Raw genomic sequence first — 5,937 nt, 5'->3', positions numbered from 1 at the left:
GCATAAATTACCAAGCCCCAAAATTACTCGGTGGGTGTCGCCACGATTAATATATAATGACCGTCTAAAGGGATAGAGGAGAGCGCCTAAGGTCACATGACTGATTCGTCTGCTGTGGCGGGATATCAAAATCACCACGACGAGCGAACAGACTACTTCTTGTTTTGTTTTGTTTTCGCGTCACCTTCCTCGCGGCAGCCTTAACTCTTGCTGCATTAGCATTCACAATCGCTAGATTTGCATTTGAGTACATTAGTTATGCAAGTGATGATAGAAACATGCCAATGGATGATAAGAAAAGTATCTAGTGTCTCATCTAGTGAGCGAGCCTGGTGGCTGATACAAGAACAACCATAATAAAAAGAGATTGAAACAAAGAGCAGTTTACAGAAACAAAGTCCTTGGTACAGAATACTTCGTATTACTGTATATCGATGCATGCAGCCGGTACACTCAGTATACATGTACTTTCAGTGATACATTTAATGATGGCGTAGAAGTGCGTATGCTAAGTTACTCCCTAAGCTATTTATAATAAGAGTTTTGTCAGATAAGCACGTTTGTCAGATAGTCGTCCGTACAAACGCTATACCTATGCTTCGTCTACGTATTTCAAATATAAATGCTTTCAACTTTGAAGGAAATGCTCTTTAAAACATCAAAATTTTAAGGTAGCTTGATCAACTGCAGTAAAAACAAAATGTGTTGTGTATGTATATGCTATTTCAATTATTCTCTCCAACATTCTTTAGTCAATGTAGGTCGCGGATTTCATTTAACTGCTTTAACAGGAGACCGGTTCACATGTATAATTTTGAAGTGCGCCACCAGTCGCACACCTGGTTTTGTCTGTGAGGTTTTCAGGGCGTATGATTCGTTTCTGGACAGATTAACAAATTACGATAGTCTAGTCTTACACAAATACATTTAAATACAATACCATATACAAATGTAAGTCACTAGAGACACTCGCCTTCATCAGAATGCACATTATACGACGTTTACTTGGAGGCGGTACTCTGCTCATTATCGATCGATTTCTAAAAATAGTTTGTTTCAATGACGTCATTTCCCGAAATGGACTGGGATTTTCTTATATACTGATAAAAATAAGCGTGGAGCACATTTTAGCCGAAGCCTTCGAAGTAAGCGCTGTCCACACGCGTGCACCATGTAAGCGCTTCACGAGCCAAAATCAACTCCGTTTTCTTCACCGGCACTTATATTCAGCGTAGTGTGTTTTACGGAAGAGAGAGACTAGCTTGCTTTGACGTCACGATTCGAAGCCGATATTCGATCCTACCTCTTGTTATTCATCGAAAGGCTCTTGACACTGTTTTAATATTTGAACACACAAGTGAGTATGCTGTTTGTTCACGTAAACTGCTCTGATGCCCTAAACTGCTAAATGTTGTTCACTTTCTGTCGACTTCCTCTTTGTGTTTTTGCTCGTAGCGTGCTTGTCGTATTTTCAAACAACAATCTGACCTTTGTATCCACACCTCGTGAACAAATTTTATAACAACATCTCGCTTTCTATTTCCAAGCTTTGATTATTCAGTTGAGGGCAATTCCCACGGCACTGTCTTCTTACGTTTTCGGGAAAGTACATTGTTTTCCCTTCAGCCAATTCGATTGTAATCTTGCAGTTTCGTTTTCAAAGGTCGTCCGCCAATTGCTTAGCAAACCAATATGGCGGTACATACCCTGCCCATCGAGTCTGGGTCTTTGACCTTCGTATCCAACTATTTGAGTGTTAAAGGAGGTCGCGTACCCAATATCATAGTGCCTGATGCCGAATCGATGAAGATCTGACTTGCAAATAACCGTCGTAGCACGTTTATGCAGAAACTGCTTGACTATTTATCGACGTCGTTATGAATGACACACAGGGCCTGCAGAGAGGGCTTCTAAGAAACCCTTATTCGATCATTACCCGGAAACACACATTTCGAGGCGGAGTTAATAGCACAGAACTTGTTTTCGTCTTTTTGTTGGTAAGGGTCAAAGGTAGATATGTGAGTATCTTGATTTAGGCGCAAACCATGCACATTCGGTATCCCATCATTGGTTACATGGCTTGTAATAGATGTCTGGAATTTTCCATACTCTAGATACACATATATCAACATTTGGGGATTCCGTCACCCTCGAAAGTATGCCACATTTTTTGCCGATAATGGTGAACCTTTTAAACTGAATACTGTCGAAAATATGCAATGGAAAATATTTTTATACTTGAAAGTTTTACAAATTCTGTCCCTCTGATCTTTCGAGCACATCTATCTTTAGAAATGGAGTATTCTTAGTATCGACTTTACACGTTTGTACATGGTGCCCCAACGTAGGAACGCGGCTCCCAGATAGACGTTCTGTTTGCCATGTCCTAATGTATTGAAATTACACTATAACAGCTTTCCTTCCCACCAAAGCCCATCGTTTATCAATGTGTGTGGTTGGCTCAAAACATCGATGTGGGACTTGATTTATTAAACTTGATTTAATTAAGCTGGTCTCTAGAAACTGTTAATTACATTTTCATGCAGAGACAAATGCTTTGAGTGTTGCGCTGAACCACACAATTGTTTTCTGCTTTGTGTTTTGGTCGACAGGCAGAATGTCGCTAATACGAGAATTCATCTCAGATATCAAGGCCTGTGTCAAGTGTTTCGACGATGATTACGTCAACACTGCCTGGAACATGCTACGTGAGAGCATTGTGGAAGTTAGGCGCCTCATCATATGGCTTAAGAATATCAAATTAACAGCAGAGATGTGTATGCCGAAGTGGACAATGCCATTCGTCGAGTGGAACGCGTCTACCGAAGTTTACTCGAAGAATGTATAAACATCAAGTAAGTATTAAATCACCAAAATCATACCATTATTCTTGATTATTGATGTTCTTATCCTGCAAGATATGCACTTTGACCTTGCCGTCGTTATCCGTTTTAGAAGCAAATTTTAGTTTTAGAGAAATCCATGCTCATAATTGACAGATCCGAGGTGAAATTTCTTCCACTTTCGAGAAACGTCATATGCGTAAACTATTACAGAGATATGACTGCATTTTTCAGCGGGGCCGTTTGTAAGGGCATGAAGATGATATTGGCGAAAAATATAGGTTTAAACAATTTAATCTAGTGACTTTGACCCCGGAAATTATCATTACGTTGATTGGATGTCTTTCCTGGCCTCTCTATCTCATTTGCTTTCGTGTTTCAGTTTGTTTGTACGGAGATCCATCTCTTGCAATACACCTTTTTGCTCCTTTTCCTTAACACCTATGGTTACCCCTAGTTAATAATTGTACATTTTCTAATCCAGGCACTTCAGTAAGCAATGTGAGTACATGCTGCAGTGTCTTCAGGCAGAGATTCTATCGAGAAACTTGGGCGTCGACACGTTTCTATGGCAACATCGGTTGGAACGCTATAAGTGCTCTTCGAAAGCGAGGATATCGAGTATATATCTGAGATCGTAGAGATGGAACTGACCCGTGACTTAGTGAAACACTTTCGAGACACACATGGGAAAACCTCGGATTTTGATGCACTCATGAAAGAATTTGACAAAGCAGGTATGACTGCCTTGCAACATCAGCAGGCCTTATTTGTTTTTAACTTCAATTAGAGTGGTTTCATTTTCAATGAAGTTGAGTAGCAAAGTCTAATATACATTTAGATCTTTGATATTGCAAGAATAATGTCTGAAATCTTCATGTCAGCAGAGCGAAAATACGCAAACGTAAAGAATTATCATTGCTTGGTAATACACTGGCATCATCGTACTTCGTGAGTAAGAAGGCCGATTCTATTTAGAATCTAACACTTTCGGCAGTTCAAATCATAAAGCGCATTAGGCAGTATTTACGTTATTGAACAAATATTACTAAAGCAAATACTAGCAGGAGAGGCATGTAGAATTAGTTGTATCGGAAAACATGCTTTGCAAGTAGAGGGAACATAACAATATGTTCGAGTGAATTTGTCTGAAATTTATACTACTTTCAGTTCACCTCAAGGAAAAATAGAATGGTCTATTGCTTTCTTAAAAGGATGTGGTGATTTCCACTTGCGTCTTGAACTTAAACTGGCACCAGATATGTACTCCGGGCTTGCAGCCCCTTTCTAAAGCTGTAAGGTGCGTAAAGTGGCGATTGACGAGAATAATAGAGGAAATTAACAGTTGCCATATGCGTTAACTTGTCAACCTTACAAACATAGAAACTAATCCCTGGATTTGTATTTTACAGAGCACGATAATTACTACATCCAATACTGCATGAAAGATGATTTAACGAGACTCGGCTATCAGTGTGAAAGGTCATCTGAGAAAGTGTCGTCACTACTGAAAGGTGTCACTAAATGAGACGACAGAATGTAACACTAAGCGTCATTGGCTACCTGGAATCACAGAAGTCCATGAACGAGGCTGCGGGAGTCGGGGTTCAAAGTGCTCAGCGCCCTCGGGTTGTTGGCCGTCGTTGGTGGTCTGCTGACCTTATCTCTACCTGGGGCAATCGTCGCTGGAGTCGGTGCAGCGGCAACTGGTGGCGGTGTTGCCAGGACAGTGGCAACCAAAAACGGTCAGTATGTTTTGTTGAAATAGCCAGTGAAATACAACTTTGATCTCACCAAACGTAACATAATCTAATAAACTAACAAGAAGTATGTTGGTAGCTAAATTCAGCCTATAATAAATCAGTCAATGTGACTGTGAGATTAATATCACTCGTTGTGTACTAAAGTCTTCCTGTACAAGTGCAGTGCATGAGTGGTAAGAGTTGAAACATGTTATTGGCACGAAACGACGTGAAATGAACAGCAAAGACGAAATATTTCCGTCAACACAAGCATCGACAAGGCAAAGCTTTCGTTGAACACGCGACTCAGCATTGACCATTTTCTTACAGTCATGCACAAACTCGACTACTTCTAAATTCGACGTTCTCATCAAGGTTTTTCAGTCTGTTAACTTAGAGCGAGAGAGAGAGAGAGAGAGGGATGAGAGAGAGAGCGCGAGAGACGAGAGAAGGAGAGAGAGAGAGAGAGAGAGAGAGAGAGAGAGAGAGAGAGCGAAGAGAGAGCGAAAGAGAGAGAGAGAGAATACAGTTTAACATACCATCAGAGCTGAAATTTACGTTTGGTCTTCTTTTTCTTGTTTTTTTGTAGAAGTTGCAAGGATCACCAAACAAATCAAAGAACATCGACTTTATGATGTCATACTGGCAGGACGTTATTAAGCATGGGATCATCTCGTGGAAGGTACTCATATGAAGTTCAAGGAATTAAGAACCCTACTGAGGGAGGGCATTGTTAAGCTTAAGAATGAGGAACTTTACGACTAACGTCACACTTCCAAGCTGCTGAAAAGTCCCTTCGAAATTTCAGCAAACAGATCAATGACTTTGCAGAGGAGGTTCAACTTGTCGTCGATACGTAGGCTCTATGAGTGACAAACAGAAATACAGTTTGTCAAGTTTGAGGTGCACAAATTACAAAAAACGTATGTGTCCATCGTACTATATTTCAACACAATCGAGTTGATCGTATATGAATTCATTGTGTCTTCGTGCCTTCTATTCAGTTTTTGTCTGACAACCGCATAACTATGCCTTCTACCAACACAATATAGGAACATATTTACATGTGTACATTGAGCCTGATAGAATGTCGATTGCTTCACGAGAGTTTACGAGATCTTGTTTTAAGGGCAATACCTTGTAACATACGAGCAACAGCGCATCATATTATGTGGATGGTGTGAATAACTCATTCCAGTCAAGCTATGCAGCTAACATTGTGTATTTGCAACGCCCGACTGTTTTTCCCAAAGCTTGAAATATAAATTAAAATGATGCAGTTTTTTATGCCATTACTGTGAATAGCGGGCCTATTCCTCACTGGTCGTGAGTACACAGAACTCAGTTCCTCC

The 5,937-nt window shown here is 40.3% G+C and overlaps 1 long non-coding RNA gene across 1 annotated transcript; it reads left to right on the top strand.

The window, feature by feature from the left end:
- The first annotated feature begins 1,336 nt into the window (after positions 1 to 1,336).
- Positions 1,337 to 5,301, top strand: LOC139128883 (uncharacterized). The gene is made up of 5 exons (XR_011551440.1): positions 1,337 to 1,357; positions 2,613 to 2,855; positions 3,328 to 3,580; positions 4,256 to 4,588; positions 5,175 to 5,301. It is a non-coding gene; the product is annotated as an uncharacterized lncRNA (long non-coding RNA).
- The last annotated feature ends 636 nt before the right edge of the window (positions 5,302 to 5,937 follow it).

Source organism: Ptychodera flava, unplaced genomic scaffold, assembly GCF_041260155.1.
Source record: "Ptychodera flava strain L36383 unplaced genomic scaffold, AS_Pfla_20210202 Scaffold_75__1_contigs__length_567515_pilon, whole genome shotgun sequence".
Classification (NCBI taxonomy): Eukaryota; Metazoa; Hemichordata; class Enteropneusta; family Ptychoderidae; genus Ptychodera; species Ptychodera flava.
This window is presented reverse-complemented; position numbering and strand designations above follow the sequence as displayed.